The sequence below is a fragment of the Mastigoproctus giganteus genome, chromosome 1 (genome assembly GCF_048544385.1).
Source record: "Mastigoproctus giganteus isolate SK-2022 chromosome 1, ASM4854438v1, whole genome shotgun sequence".
In the NCBI taxonomy this organism is placed as follows: domain Eukaryota; kingdom Metazoa; phylum Arthropoda; class Arachnida; order Uropygi; family Thelyphonidae; genus Mastigoproctus; species Mastigoproctus giganteus.
Genome location: NC_143575.1, coordinates 5,710,534 through 5,727,976, shown reverse-complemented (window position 1 = coordinate 5,727,976; position 17,443 = coordinate 5,710,534). Strand labels below are relative to the sequence as shown.

Genomic DNA, 17,443 nt, shown 5'->3' with positions numbered 1-17,443 from the left:
CATGCAGGAGTGAACCAACGCAAGCAGGGGTCGAGGTGTGGCACCCACACCACATGGAGGAATGCCACCCCTCTGTGTTACCAGGCAATACTAGGTGGTATATGACTCTCATCAACCGGTGCAATACCACCACTTTGCTTATTGGAGGCTTGAAGTGGTGGAACCCAAGTTTAGCCTCCAGAGCTAAGTTCCGGTCAACCCCTCCCCATCTCTTCCATCATACAGTGACTGATGACTAAGTTATGATGAACATCATGCTGAGATCCAATCTTCCTTACATTTCGAGAGTACAGCTCTAAGACAGTATTCGCAGGCCGGCCGCTAGTTAGTACACTGGATTGAACCTATTGGTAACACTCTAGGAGGCTTCCGGATCAGCTAGTGTATAATCTTGCTACCTCTACTCTGCCAGATAGTGACTGGAGGGAGTCCGAGTAGTGTATATGTGGGGGTAGGGCATTGTCAAGGCCACGTTATGTTAAGGATCTAGGTATATTCTTACCATGATTATGCAATATACAAAAATTTCATTACTTCATACAGCATGTCCCCCCCCCACTTTTTCTTACTATTGAATACACCATGAATTGTCAAACTAATAGAGTAAGCTTATCTGCGAAAAGATCCAATCCTCCCAAACACTTCCTAGTGCATGTATATTTCTTCCACAAATATACGTGGTCTCAATTCTAACTCAATGATGTCCATTTCCACTTACAGTCTGCCAAACCCCATGTAGTTTTTCTCACAGAACCTCAGTAATCGATTGATTAAAATACTGATCATTTCAGTTGCCCAAATTATTCGTTGTAGGATTCCTTTTGCCTCAAAGGTGGTATTTGTGCATATGTCTGTTCCAAAATTCCCTGTCAGTGACTTGGTAATTTGGAATCTCCTCTTTTTGATCTTCTCTGGCTTAACATCTCTCTACCTCATTCTGTCAAATTCATCTGTTGTCTCTACCGTTTTCCCAACTCCACTAATCACTTGAAGCTCTTTGACTTCCTCTCTTTGCAACTTTCCTAACAGTGAGGTAATTTTCTTTGGTGATTTTCATGTTCACAACTCCAGCTGGCTTCAGTTTTCTAGTCAAGCTGACCCAGCTGGTCGAGATGCTGAGGCTTTTGCAATGACTAATCACCTTGCACAGATTGTTCCTTTACATATCCGAATACTGGACAATCCTGATCATGCAGCCAACAAGCTTGATCTTTTTCTCACAAACAATCCTTCTAAGTACACGGTTGAAGTGAGTGGTCCTTTAGGCACATCAGATCACAACTTGGTTAGTGTTTCTTCTCCAATGGAGCCTTTATCTCATGGCTATTCCCAACCTCGTATTCTTTGGCATTACAAGAATGCAAAATGGGATGACCTGTGAGATTTCTTTTCTTCTTTTCCTCGGTCAGATTACTGGTTCAAAATTTCTGATGTCAACATTTGCTCAGATCGTGTCAGTGAAATTATTCTTGTAGGAATGGAATCCTTTATTCCACATTTCACTTTAAAATCTCGTCCTTTATCTAAACCTTGGTTATCAAATAAATGTGCTAAAGCTGTTCAAGAGAAGAACGTTGCATATCATAATTGGCTTGTTTCCAAATCTTCAGTTTCACTTTCTGCCTACACCAAAGCTCGCAACAATTGTAAAGCAGTTATTAATCAGTCCAAAGTTGATTTTGAAAAGGCTAAGAGTAGAAAACTTGCTTCCTGTCTTAATGGTAGCCGAACATTCTGGTCTCTTGCCAAAGCTATTGGCTGCAACTTTTGCCCATCTCTGCTCCCACCTCTGTCGATACCAGATAGTTCTGTTGTCACTTTAGCCAAGGATAAAGCTGATCTGCTAGCATCCCATTTTTCTTCCAACTCATGTATTAATGACCTTGGTAAAACACCTCCCACCATTCCCAACACGCTCCATTCAATGCCTCCTGTGGTCTTCTGTCAAAAGGATGTCAGGAGGATTTTGACGAATCTTGATGCTAAGAAAGCTCCAGGTCCCGATGATATTTCTCCACTTATTCTCAAAACCTGTGCTCCTGTTCTTTGCTGCCTTTTTTCACTTTCTTATTCCAAAGGTGTTTTCCCTTCTGCTTGGAAATTTGCTCATATTCAGCCAGTTCCTAAAAAGGGTGACAAATCCCTCCCATCCAATTATCGTTATTGCAATTACTTCTACTCTTTCTGAAGTAATGGAAAAATCATTTTGATTTCATTCCTTCTAAAACTTAGTCTTGTCTTATATCTCACAAAAAGGATTCTTCTGCTCCTGCTCCTGTGCTTATCTTTCGTGACACTCCGATTTCTAGGCAAGATGATATATCTCTTTTGGGGATTACTCTGACTACTAATCTCTCTTGGCACAAGCACATTACAAATATTGCCTCCTCTACATCTAAAAACCTTGGTTTTCTTTTTTGCTCTCTGCCTTACTTTTCTTCCAAACAGCTGTTCACTCTGTACAAATCGCAAAACCACCCTACCATGGAATATTGTTCCCACATCTGGGTCGGTGTGGGAACAATATCCCCATACCGCCCCAAAACTTCACTCAGGCTTCTAAATTCCATTCAGATGAGGACAGGTAGGTTAATTAATGAATCATCTCTAACAGAGTGTCTCCGTTTGCTGTCTCGTAGACATACTGTTTCTGCTGCATGCCTTTTCTACAGATACTTCCACTGAGACTGTTCTTCTGAATTGGCTTCTATAATTCCCGCTCTCTCTCTCTCTCTCTCTCTCTCTTCAAAACAGTCCGAACACGTGCTGCCACCAACCAACATCCGTTTACTGTGTTCCAACTTTTCATCTTACTCGTTTATTCATTCAACTGCAATTTTGTGGACCAACCTTCCTTCCTACGTATTTCCTGAAAATTAGTCTACAGAATGTCAACAAATATCTTTTTTCATCTTCTCAACCTCCAACCCAAGCACGGTACTAAGTACTATAGGTTCTAATCCCTCTCGTGTTTAGGGTTTTCATCAAAAAAAAAAAAAAAATTGCACAACTCCAGTCCGTGGAGATTCAGCCTGAGTCCAAGGATGCTCTCATAATTATGTCTAAATGCTTGCTTACTTCCCACTTTTTTTAATGTAAGAATATTTAACTTCAATATTCTTATGTTTAATTTCAATATTTCCTCTACTTTGCTCTCAGTGTTCACAAAATCAAAATATCTAGTTCTGTGGGGAGAGAAAGTCTAATAAAATTTAGCAGATGAGTGGCCAAATTATAATAAATGGTCAAATGATTTTTTTTTTTTTTTATTGATGCTGTATATACTTCAATAATTTTGCCAATATTAATACTAATCAATAACATAATGCATTTCAGCACTGAATTCTATATCATTATCCTCAGCCATTTTTAATCCATTGCAGGATGAAGGCCTCTCCAGAAACTTTCCAGTTCCTTCTGTTTTGTGCAATGGCCATCCATTTACTACCCACAAACTCATGAATTTCATCTGTCCATCTCCATTGTTGTTTTCCAGGTGTCCATCTCCATTGTTGTTTTCCAGGTTTCCATCTCTCATCGTGTCTTCGAGCTATGTGTCCTGCCCAAGACCATTTCAGTTCTTTAGTTTTGATAAGAATGTCCTTGAGTTTGCTGCCTAATTCGTGTGTTTCTCTACTTATCTAACAGTCTGATTCCCAATATAATTCGTTCCATTCTTTGCTGTGTAGTTCTCATCTTCTCTTCTATTCTTTTGATGAGTACCCAAGTTTTACTTCCATAAGTCATGGTGGGCGGTATACATTGGTTCATTATTTTACGTTTCAGACAAATTGGGATATTGCTCCTCAGTATGTGACCATATTTCCTGAATGCTATCCATCCAAAATTTATTCTTCTCTTGACTTCCAGCCATTTAACACTATTATAGCTGATGACTTGTCCCAGATAAGTATATGACTCCACCTTTTCAATTACTGCTCCTTCAATCATTATATCCCTTTCTATGGCATACTTGTTCGTCATTACTTTTGTTTTAGCCATATTCATCTTTAATCCAAAATCCTTACAATCTCTGCATAACTGATTAAGATTTTCCTCTAATTCTTTGGGGTAGTGGCTTATGACCACAATGTCATCTGCAAATCATAAATGGTTTAGGTAATCTCCATTCACATTGACTACTTTCTGGGACCAGTATAATATTTTGAAAGCTTCCTCAAGGGCAGCAGTAAACAACTTCGGAGATATTGTGTCTCCTCGTCGGACTCCTTTCTCAATTCTAAATTTACTACTTTCTTTGTCTAGTTTAATAAAGGAGGTAGCGTTCTCATATATTTTCCTTAAAATATAGTAAAATAATATAGTTTTTATTATAATAAAAATATATAGTTGTACACGTTGGCAATAATGATATTAAGAGTAGGAGACCAGCAGAATTAACAAGTACATGACACTTAAAAAAAAGCTGTGAATTAGGGTTGAATTTGAAAGTATCTGCAATTCAGCCAAGATACGATACTAGGGACAATATGATGACAGCCTTGTCGATGAGTTCGGCCGAGGAAAGATTGTGCAAGGCTCAAGGGGTAGAATTTTTTTCAGCCTGGTCTGTACTTGTTAACAGGAGAGATTGCTTCTACAGGGATGGGATACACTTAAATAGAAAGGGTGCAAGAATATTTGCTGATGCTATCGAGCAGTGTTAGATGGGTCGGAAAACTGCTAGCTTGGTGGGATACAAGGACTAATAGATTAACAGTAGCCACTGTCAGAGCTGAAAGTGATTCTTGCACTGATTCTATTGGCATGAGGAGAAGCCTGGAAAACAAGATGCAGGATGTTTCAGAGATGGCTGGGAGTCACTGCAGTACAAGTAAACACATGGGTTGTGTTAGGGTAGCTAAGGAACAGGTGCATGTATACTTGCATGTACACCAATGCTAGGATTTTGGTAAATAAATTTGATGTATTTGAGGTATTGCTCAAAGCATCAAAGGCGGATATTGTTGGGATATCAGAGACGTGGTGTCACACAGATATAAGGAAAACAGAACTGGAATTTGGGGAGTACAACATCTACAGAAAGGATAGACAGGATAGGAAGGGAGGAGGGGTTATGCTATTAGTTAAGAAACATATAAAATCCAAGGAAGTGAAGCCAGCCAACATCGCTGGACAGTGCAGTGTCGAGTCAGTTTGGTGTGACATAAGCATTCAGAGATCAAAATTGAGAGTAGGAGTGTGCTATAGGCGTAATACTCAAGATTTCTAAGAGGTACAAGCTAAAGATTGTAATGATTTATGCACCAACATCGAGCCATGATGATGAAGAGGTTGAAGACATGTACACTGAAATTGAGAGTCTTCTAGATGAGCAGAAAACCCACTACACTATTATTATGGGGGACTTCAATGCTAAGGTTGGAAAAAGGCAAAACAGTGCAGAAAGAGGAACTATAGGAAATTTTGGAATTGGTGAAAGAAATAAAAGAGGTGAAAGACTTGTGGAATTTGCAGAATCTCAAGGAATGTCAGTAATGAACACTTTTTTCAAGAAAAGGGTGAACAGAAAGTGGACATGGAAGAGTCCAAATGGATTAACAACTAATGAAATCGACTTCATCCTCACTAACAGAAGATATATTGTGAATGATGTTACCGTCCTGAATAAGGTAAATGTTGGAAGTGATCACAGAATGGTAAGATGTACACTTGATATAGACATAGGAAAGGAAAGGAAAAAACTGACTCGAGTAAATAATACAAAGGTCTTTGAAATAACAGAAGAGGAGAAAAAGCAGTATGTACTGGAACTTAAAAACAAGTTTGAGCTTCTGCAGACTGCTCAGGACCAAGATATCGACGAGGAATATTACAACTTTCTGAAAGTGATAAAGCCCAAGAAACCTATAGGGAAACAGAAATCCAAAGAAGAAAAAATTTGTCAAGAAACACTTGTCATGATGAACCAAAGACGACAAATGAAGAGCAAGAAAAACACTGCCAGGGAGAAAATTGAGTATACTGAGTTATGCAAAGCCATTAGAAAGAGACTCAGAGAGGACATAAGAAGATTTAACACAAGAAAAGTAGAACAAGCATTAAGGTAAAACAAAGGATTTAAATCAGCAGCCATGAGCAGTAATACAGAAAGACAAATGATACTGAAACTGAAGAATAGCAATGGTGTACTTATAAACAGCAGAGAAGGCGTAATTCAAATAGCAGAAGACTACTATAGAGAATTATACAAGGAGCGAGGGAATGATACCAGCAGTGGGGAAGATGGATTGCAAAGTAGCAACACATACGACATACCCGATATTCTTCCTGATGAGGTAGAACATGCATTGAAGAAAATGAAGAATCGGAAAGCCCCGGGGGAAGATGAAGTTACTGTAGAGTTGTTAAAATTGGGAGGAAGAGACATAACACAAAAACTGGCAAGGCTGTTCACAAAGTGCATTAGAAAAGGTGTGATGCCTAAGCAGTGGAATAATGCAATCATAGTTTTGCTGCATAAGAAAGGAGATAAATCAGAAATTGGAAATTATAGACCAATTAGCTTGTTATCCCATATCTACAAGTTGTTCACAAGGGTCATTACTAACAGATTAGAAAGAATACTTGATGAGAATCAACCGAAAGAGCAAGCTGGCTTTAGGACAGGATTCTCAACTATGGATCACCTTCACGTAATATCACAGCTAATGGAGAAAGCAAATGAATATAAAACACCATTATGCCAGGCATTTGTGGATTATGAAAAGGCATTTGACTCCATACAGCATAAGGCAATGTTTCGGGCACTGGAAAGACAAGGCATAGATACTCCATATATTATGATTTTGAAGAAAATATATGAGAGTGCTACATCCTTTATTAGACTAGACAAAGACAGTAGCAAATTTAAAATCGAGAAAGGAGTTCGACAAGGAGACACAATATCTCCGAAGCTGTTCACTGCTGCCCTTGAGGAAGCTTTCAGAAGATTAGACTGGTCGCAGAAAGGAGTCAATGTGAACGGAGAGTACCTAAACCATTTACGATTTGCAGATGACATTGTGGTCATAAGCCACGATCCCAAAGAATTAGAGGAAAATCTTAATCAGTTATGCACAGTTAGTAAGGATTTTGGACTAAAGATGAATATGGCTAAAACAAAAGTAATGATGAACAAGTATGCCACGGAAAGGGAAATAATGATTGAAAGAGCAGTAATTGAAAAGGTGGAGTCATATACTTATCTGGGACAAGTTATTAGCAGTAATAATGATAAATGGCTGGAAGTCAAGAGAAGAATAAATTTTGGATGGATAGCATTCAGGAAATATAGTCACATACTGAAGAGCAATATCCCAGTTTGTCTGAAACGTAAAATAATGAATCAATGTATACTCCCCACCATGACTTATGGAAGTGAAACTTGGGCACTCACCAAAAGAATGGAAGAGAAGCTAAGAACTACACAGCGAAGAATGGAACGAATTATATTGGGAATTAGAATGTTAGATAAGAAGAGAAACACATGGATTAGGCAGCAAACTCAAGTAAAGGACATTCTTATCAAAACTAAAGAACTAAAATGGTCTTGGGCAGGACACATAGCTCGAAGACATGATGACAGATGGACTAAGAAAATAACAGAATGGTACCCAAGAGAAGCTAGAAGAAAACCTGGAAGACAAAGGCGGAGATGGATAGATGAAATTCATGAGTTTTTGAGTAGTAAATGGATGGCCAGTGCTCAAAACAGAAGGAACTGGAAAGTTGCTGGAGAGGCCTTCATCCTGCAGTGGATTGAAAATGGCTGATGATGATGATAGGCGTAATGACTCTGATGAGTATAATAAGAAAATGTACAGTGAAATAGAGTAGGCCAGTAAATCAGAGTCTTACAATGGGGGATTTTAATTTCCCAGATATTGACTAGAATTTGTTGGTTGGTCATTCACACACTAGCAAGGCTTTTGTGGATTTATTGGATGATTGTTTTCTACATCAGCATGTTCGGGAGGCAACTAGAGGGAGTAATATACTTGATTTGATTATCAGTAGTGATTCGTCATGCATTAAGAATCTGCAGATAAATGAACCACTAGGTGGCAGTGATCACAGTGTGCTGAAGTGGGATTTACTCAAAGAGGTAACTACCATCAGGGGTAAAGGGAAGGGTTATTGCTTTCGTAAAGGCGACTACGATGGTCTGAGACATTATTGAAATTCTATACAGTGGGACCAACCGATGATGTTACCAACAGCAAATTCAAAATGGGAAGCATTCAAAGAACCTATCTTGGAAGCTATTAGGCTTTACACACCAACTAAGAAATATTGTTCAAGTTTTAGGCCTAAATGGATGTCAGATGAACTAATGAGACACATAGCAGAGAAGAAAAATGCGTGGTATACATATAAATTAACACGTGACACAGAAGCCTATGACAGATATAAGCTGGTCAGTAACCAAGTCATGTAACTAAGTATGTTAACTTGTAACTGGTCTGTAACCTTTGCCTGCCTAACCTCAAAGGAGATTAGGCAGGCAAAGGCACATTATGAGAAATCTTTGGCAAAAGATGCAAAGAAAAACAGCAAAGAGTTCTTTACTTATGTAAACACTAGAAGGAAGGGGATGGATCAGATTGGTCCACTTGATATCGATGGTTCAATGTGTGGATAATGATCCTGCTCAGGTAGCTAACAAACTAAATGAATATTTGCATCGACATTCACACGTGAGGAGTTATTCGGTGAGGGCAATGAATGCCAGAGGTGTATTCAACTCTGGCAGTAAGCTAGATAATCTTGTAATAACTGAGAGTAAAGTGGAGGAGAAACTGTTGAAGATAAACACAAGAAAGGCACCTGGGGTGGATGGGATCTATCCAGTTATATTAAAGGAGGCAGCAAAGGAAATAACCAAACCCTTAGCCATAATTATGGGAGCTTCCTTGGACTCACGAGAGGTACCGATAGACTGGAGATGTGCAAATCTGACCCCAATTCACAAAGGACAATCAAAGGCTGACACAAGTAATTATAGACCTGTGAGTTTAACTTCTGTTCCAGGAAAATTAAGGGAGGCACTGGTTAAAGAAGCACTGCAGGATCATCTAGACAACATTTCAGTTATAGCTCGGACACAGCATGCTTTTGTTAATTGAAAATCTTGCCTGACCAATTTGATTGGATACTATGATGCAGTCACAAAAGAGCTAGATGCAGGGAATAATTTAACCCCGGGGGCTCACATCTAGTGAGTATGGGCTTGGCACACTCAGGGTCCTGAGCTGAATATCATCATTCTTCTCTTTCTTGGTGATTCCCTTCTACTTTTGTCTCTCTCTCTCTCTCTCTCTCTCTCTCTCTCTCTCTCTCTCTCTCTCTCTCTCTCTCTCTCTCTCTCTCAGGGTAATTTGGGAATTTTTTTTTTTTTTTGCTGGTGCAGCATAAGCCTCAGGCCTCCTTGCACCATATAGCTAATATTAATAATAATAACTTTGATATTATATACTTGGATCTTAGAAAGGCTTTTGATACTGTTGCACATGGAAGACTGCTGCACAAATTGGAGGCAAATTGCTGCTATGGATAAAGGGGTGGTTGAGGGGGAGAAGACAGAGAGTGGTAATCAATGGACACTGCCCATCATGGACTAATGTTATTAGTGGAGTCCCTCAGGGTTTAGTGTTGGGCCTATTATTGTTTTCTGTATTTATAAATAATATTGATGACGGTACATCAAGCTTAATGTCCAAGTTTGCAGACAATACAAAGGTTGGCAAAGACACTACTGACACTATGCTGCTGCAACAGGATCTGGAAAGGTTGAGCAGATGGGCTGAGAGGTGGCAAATGAAGTTTAACATTGACAAATGTAAAGTACTACATATGGGAAACAGCAACCCCAGAGCAACGTATCAACTCTGTGGTACTACACTGACAGTGGTAGAGAATGAAAAGGACCTGGGGGGGGGGGGTAATTGAGCAGGCAGATACGAAGTTCTCTGAGCAGTGCAGACAGTCCGCAAGAGTAGCTCATGGTGTCTTGTCAATAATATACAGGAATTTTTCTAGCAGGGATAAGGAGGTGATTATTCCTTTGTATACGGCAATGGTCAGGCCACACCTTGAGTACTGTATACAGGTCTGGAGGCCTCATTTTAAGAAGGATGTCGAGCTGCTGGAATGAGTACAGAGAAGGGCAATAAGATTAGTGAATGGAACAAATGGTTGCTCTTACGAAGAAAGGCTTAAGTTTTGCAAATTACAGTGTCTGGAGACTAGGCACCGGCGAGGTGATCTGGTAGAGATGTACAAAGCCTTGAATGGTTTCAGCATGCTCAATGCTGATGGGATACTGCCTCTTGCTCAGAATAATCACCTGAGAGGGCATAAATTCAAATTGAGGAAAGATAGATGTAGGATAGAGGTGCGGAAATTTTCCTTTAGCCAGCGGGTAGTTGGTTGGCGGAACAGACTTCCATCCGTTGTTGTGGAAGTTGATAGCCTAAATAAATTTAAGGCTCAGCTGGACAGGTATTTCGAACGTTTTTTTTTTTTTAACGGAAGGGTGAACTGGAAGTTTTTTTTTTTTTTTTTTTTTTTTGGCTGATGCTGTATAAGCTTGCTTTCTTGCATCATATGCTAATGACCACAATGTCATCTGTAAATCGTAAATGGTTTATCTACTCTCCATTCACATTGACTACTTTCTGAGACCAGTATAATCTTTTGAAAGCTTCCTCAAGGGCAGCAGTAAACAATTTCGGAGATATTGTGTCTCTCCTTGTCGAACTCCTTTCTCAATTTTAAATTTACTACTGTCTTTGTCTAGTCTAATAAAGGAGGTAGCGTTCTTATATATTTTCCTTAAAATCATAATATATGGGGTATCTATGCCTTGTCTTTCCAGTGCCCGAAACATTGCCTTTTGCTGTATGGAGTCAAATAGCATTTCATAATCCACAAATGCCAATCATAATGGTGTTTTATATTCATTTCCTTTCTCCATTAGCTGTGATATTACGTGACTGTGATTCGTAGTTGAGAATCCTGTCCTAAAGCCAGCTTGCTCTTTCGGTTGATTCTCATCAAGTATTCTTTCTAATCTGTTAGTAATGACCCTTGTAAACAACTTGTAGATGTGGGATAACAAGCTAATTGGTCTATAATTTTCAATTTCTGATTTATCTCCTTTCTTATGCAGCAAAACTATGATTGCATTATTCCACTCCTTAGGCATAAACCTTTTTTAATGCATTTTGTGAAATCTTGCCAGTTATTGTGTCATGTCTCTTCCTCCCAATTTTAACAACTCTACAGTAACTTCATCTTCCCCCAGGGCTTTCTGACTTCATTTTCTTCAATGCATGTTCTATCTCATCAGGAAGGATATCGGGTATGTCGTATGTGTTACTAATTTGCGATCCATATTTCCCAATGCCGGCATCATTCCCTCGCTCCTTGTATAATTCTCTGTAGTAGTCTTCTGCTATTCGAATTATGCCTTCTCTGCTATTTATAAGTACAACATCAATATTCTTCAGTTTCAGTATCGTTTGTCTTTCTGTATTACTGCTCATGGCTGCTGATTTAAATCCTTTGTTTTCTCTTTATGCTTGTTCTACTTTTTTTGTGTTAAATTTTCTTATATCCTCTCTGAGTCTCTTTCTAATGGCTTTGCATAACTCAGTATACTCAATTTTCTCCTTGTCAGTGTTTTTCTTACTCTTCATTTGTTGTCTTTAGTTCATCATGACAAGTGTTTCTTGACAAATTTTTTCTTTTTTTTACCTATAGGTTTCTTGGGCTTTATCACTTTCAGAAAGTTGTAATATTCCTCGTCAATATTTTGGTCCTGAGCAGTCTGCAGAAACTCCAACTTGTTCTTACGTTCCAGTATACAGTAAACCCCCGCTAATTGCGGTATCTGTATTCGCGGTTGCTGATTTAACATAAAATGAAACCTAAAAAAATGTGAATTTTAAAGCGCCGTGAACATTTTCCGCCATAAAAAAACATGGGCGTGGCTAGAATTATCTTTCCCAGTCAAAACAGCGCTCAGTGGATGGGGGGAGAAGGGTGACAAAATCGCGAGCTTGGATGTTTCTCGCTAATCCTTGTTCGGTATGTGTTATGCGCTTGCCATGGAAGGTTTCGTTGTTTGTTTTTAATTTATATGCTTTTAAAATTGAATAAATTTATCAATTTATAAATTGATATGCTGACAAAATTGATAAATCTACCATTTTGCAGTGTAAAACATTTGGATAAGTTCTTTCTAACACGTACAAAAATATGGTTACGAATAACAAGGGAAATGTGAATGTGAAATTATCAAAGAAGGTGATGACATTGGCGAATAAAATTGAGTTATTAGACAAAATTTCTAATGGTGAAAGTGTCTTCTCAGTGGCAAAACATTATAAAATCAATGAGTCAACGGTACAATCAATCAAGAAATCGGAAGGAAAAATCCGCCGTAGTGTCCGTGAAAACGCGCTAATTGCTTCAAAAATTTGCTCTGTAACTCGTGATGTTAAATTAGAAAAAAATGGAAAAGCTTTAAATCTGTGGATAGAAGACCGAACTCAAAATAAAATTCCGTTAAGTTCACTCATCATTCGCGAAAAGGCAAAACTCCTTTATCAACACTTTAGCGAAACTGGTGATAGCACTGGCGGGATAAGTTTTTTTGCTAGCAAAGCCGCTGGTTTGAAAGATTTGTTTGAAATTTCTAATAAATATTGCATTTAATATTAAAGTGTTTGGTATTTTCATTTCGATGCCATATGCTTGCATTTCACTATGTACTGTCTATGTACATAGTCATATTATGAAGGTACATATAATATATACATAGACAAAATTTTAGACTAGTTTTTCTTTTATATTTCATACTTTGGAACGGAACCCCTTTATTACTATGGGAGCCATGACTCAGTATTCGCGTTTTCGGTATTCGTGGCATTTCTCAAGAACGTAACCCCCGCGAATAGCGGGGGTTTACTGTATACTGCTTTTTCTCCTCTTCTGTTATCTCAAAGACCTTTGTATTATTTACTTGAGTCAGTTTTTTCCTTTCTTTTCTTACATCTATATCAAGTGTGCATCTTACCATTCTGTGATCACTTCCAACATTTACCTTGTTCAGGATAGTAAGTAACATCATTCATGATATATCTTCTGTTAGTGAGGATAAAGTCAATTTCATTAGTTATTAATCCGTTTGGGCTCTTCCATGTCCACTTTCTGTTCACCCTTTTCTTGAAAAAAAGTGTTTGTTACTGCCATTCCTCGAGATTCTGCAAATACTGAGTTATGGCTCCCATAGTAATAAAGGGGTTCCATTCCAAAGTATGAAATATAAAAGAAAATATAAAAGAAGATGAATATTTTGCATCGACATTCACACATGAGGAGTTATACAGCAAGGGGAATGCCAGAGGTGTATTCAACTCTAGCAGTAAGCTACAGAATCTTGAAATAACTGGGAGTAAAGTGGAGGAGAAACTGTTGAAGATAAACACAAGAAAGGCACCCGGGGTGGATGGGATCTATCCAGTTATATTAAAGGAGGCAGCAAAGGAAGTAAGCAAACCCTTAGCCATAATTATGAGAGCTTCCTTGGACTCAGGGGAGGTACCCATAGACTGGAAATGTGCAAATGTGACCCCAATTCACAAAGGAGGATCAAAGGCTGACACAAGTAATTATAGACCTGTGAGCTTAACTTCTGTTCCAGGAAAATTAATGGAGGCACTGGTTAAAGAAGCACTGCAGGATCATTTAGACAAGACTTCAGTTATAGCTCAGACACAGCATGGTTTTGTTAAGGGGAAGTCTTGCCTGACCAACTTGATTGGATACTATGATGCAGTCACAAAAGAACTGGATGCAGGAAATAACTTTGATATTATATACTTGGATCTTAGAAAGGCTTTTGATACTGTTGCACATGGAAGACTGCTACACAAATTGGAGCAGTGTGACATTGGAGGCAAATTGCTGCTATGGATAAAGGGGTGGTTGAGGGGGAGAAGACAGAGAGTGGTAATCAATGGACACTGCTCATCGTGGACTAATGTTATTAGTGGAGTCCCTCAGGGCTCAGTGTTGGGTCCATTATTGTTTTCTGTATTTATAAATGATATTGATGATGGTATATCAAGCTTAATGTCCAAGTTTGCAGACGATACAAAGGTAGGCAGGGTTGTCAAGGACACTACTGACACTATGCTGCTGCAACAGGATCTGAAAAGGTTGAGCAGATGGGCTGAGAGGTGGCAAATGAAGTTTAACATTGACAAATGTAAAGTACTACACATGGGAAACAGCAATCCCAGAGCAACGTATCAACTCTGTGGTACTACACTGACAGTGGTAGAGAATGAAAGGGACTTGGGGGTGATTGTGCAGGCAGATATGAAGTTCTCTGAGCAGTGCAGACGGGCTGCAAGAGTAGCTCATGGAGTATTGTCAATGATATACAGGAATTTTTCCAGCAGGGATAAGGAGGTGATTATTCCATTGTATAAGGCAATGGTCAGACCACACCTAGAGTACTGTATACAGGTCTGGAGGCCTCATTTCAAGAAGGATGTGGAGCTGCTGGAACGAGTACAGAGAAGGGCAACAAGATTAGTGAATGGAACAAAGGGGTGCTCTTACGAAGAAAGGCTTAAGTTTTGCAAATTACAGTGTCTGGAGACTAGGCACCAGCGAGGTGATCTGATAAGAGGTGTATAAAGCCTTGAATGGTTTAAGCATGCTCAATGCTGATGGGATTCTTCCTCTAGCTCAGAAAAATCACCTGAGAGGGCACAAATTCAAATTGAGGAAAGACAGATGTAGGATAGACGTGCGGAAATTTGCCTTTAGCCAGCGGGTGGTTGGTTGGTGGAACAGACTGCCATCCCTTGTGGTGGAGGTTGATAGCCTAAATAAGTTTAAGGCTCAGCTGGACAGGTATTTTGAACGAACAGAGGGGTGAAGTGGAAGTGGGTTTTTTTTTTTGGCTGATGCTGCATAAGCTTGCTTTCTTGCATCAAATGCCTCTACTAATGCTAATGCTAATGCTAAAATTCCACAAGTGTTTCACCAATTCCAAAATTTCCTATAGTTTCCCCTTTCTGTGCTGTTTTGTCTCCCATAATGATAGTGTAGTGAGTTTTCTGTTCATCTCGAAGACTCTCAATTTCGGTGTACACTTCTTCAACCTCTTCATCATCATAGCTTGATGTTGGTGCATAAATCATTATAACCTTTGGCTTATACCTCTTAGAAATCCTGAGTATTATTTGATATTGTATACTGAGTAGTAGTATTGACACCCTTGGTGATGTACTTTTGAATTCCAAAATGTTGTTTTTTATATCTTTATGGACCAGAAAGCCAACTCTATCTTCACTCCTTTCACTGTTTCCATTGGTGTACAGCAGATTTCCACTTGATACACTTATAAGTGATTCATTTCTTCTTCTTGTTTCAGCCAGACTGATGATATTCCAATTTACATTTTCTAGTTCCTTTTCCAGCTCTGATATCCTGTCTTGACTGATGAGTGATCTTACGTTGTAACCAAATTCAGTTTCCATGCATGGCAGCCTGGTCATACCCAGAGATTCTTAGCACCCTCTGATTCCACTCTGATCCTCTCGCTGCAGTAAGGGGGGGGGAGTGAAAGTCACTGGAGACTGAGGGCCATTTGTTTCATCTTATTGGCAGGGCAACCGGACTTCTCCTAAATCTTCTGAAATAGAAAGATATTGGATCCATTAGTGTTTTAGACTGTGTTTCTGATAACACACAGAATGCCTTTTCCCCTCTAAGCCCCATATAGAATACTGGCCCCGTGTGCCAATATTCTATATCACAGCACATTAAACTTCTATTTAGAAAATTTCAAATTATTATTTCATTTTAATTTTTTCCTACTAATAATAAAATTAAATAATAATTTGAAATTAGAAATTTCAAATTATTATTTCATTTTAATTTTTTCCTACTTTTAATACGGGGCAAAGCTTTCTTGATTAATCACTTTTCACGGGGCAAAGCTTTCTTGATTAATCACTTTTCAAAAACAATTAAAATTGTTAATTACCGTGAATGTAATCATAAATTAAATATTATTATAAAAAGACTAGAAGTGTATATGTTAACTATAAATATTTCAATAAACAAAGAAAAAAAAAACCAAATATAATAATAAGAAATAATACAAAAAAAATGGATAACTATAATAATAATAATAATAATAATAATAATAATACAATTCACTCAAAGTAACTATTAAATATGAGCAAACAAGAAAATATAACAATGGTGTAGAAATACACATCTCTGTCATCCCAGCTTTGCCTAAATGCAAATAGCCTGTAATATATGATATTCCATTGTATATGCTGTATACAGACTTTGTATATTGAGATTTGATATTGTATACTGAGTGTGAATAGACTGACTGTAAATAATAGAAATCGATATCATTACTGTTATATTCCTCCTCTGTAAGGCTGCGGCTGTTCTGGAGTAATGGAAAAAATAATAAAAGAGCTATACCTAGTCATTGTGAATGTCGCTCCAAAATCAATCCCCCCGAAAAAAGTGGTAATTTACATCACTGAATTCGAGTAACTTAACTTTGTATAAATACATAAAAAAGAAATTTATAGAACCATGATACTCGTTATCAGTCCTGCTATTCATAACATGACGAATATATCTGAAACGAGATTGTTTTTAAATCATTTTGCTTCTCAAAATTATTGTAGTACAATATCTACATTGCAGTACTTAATATATACCAATACATATAAACATATCATAAAAAAAAAAATTACTACACCTTGTGGGCTAGGACCACAAAACGATCAAAATCTTTATGAATCCATATATGTACCAAGAAAGTTTAATCCGTTTGTGTACCACTTAGAATATGAAAGAACTTTGTCTTCGCCAATAATAATATTACACAAATTCTAAAAGCAAAATAGCAAACATTCATTACTCAGACATACGCCATGATCACAATGGACTGCCATCTACAAAAATAAACTTCTCATTACCATTACTATACAAAATTAATACAATGAATGGCGCTGCAATTTTTGGTAGTGTCAATTCCTTTCGTTTATTGAAAAAATAGGGCATAGGCTTATTTTTAGCACGTACAAAGTGATACTGAACGCGAATTGTAGCTCTCGGAGTACGCAGAATCACCCAAATTTTATTTTACTTCAATGTTGAATCATCGTTTCCGTGGAGCTCTGTTACAACGCAAATTATTTATTTTTTGTATCTAACTTTCTGTTTGTTTTTTCTCTCGTGCATCCCTCCAATATTCAAGATATTAATATTTAAATAATATCGGTGTAGATACACCATATATAACTCTTAAGGCATCTCTCCATATATAACCCTTCTGGCATCTCTCATAATGTGGATATAACTTCGCAACTGAGATGGCTTGTTG

General features: G+C 38.1%; 1 protein-coding gene across 2 annotated transcripts in view; it reads right to left on the bottom strand.

Annotated features, from left to right (window-relative positions):
- LOC150090512 (ATP-dependent RNA helicase DDX42) overlaps positions 1-17,224 on the bottom strand; it is a 369,985-nt gene extending 352,761 nt beyond the window's left edge. Inside the window, exon 1 of one of the 2 annotated variants that reach the window (XM_090371284.1) lies at positions 17,143-17,224. The gene's annotated coding sequence lies outside the window, so the exon portion shown is untranslated. Of the gene's footprint in view, positions 1-16,816; positions 17,017-17,142 lie in introns of those variants that run through there. The other variant, XM_090371279.1, reaches the window with a different exon arrangement.
- Between the last annotated feature and the right edge of the window lie 219 nt (positions 17,225-17,443).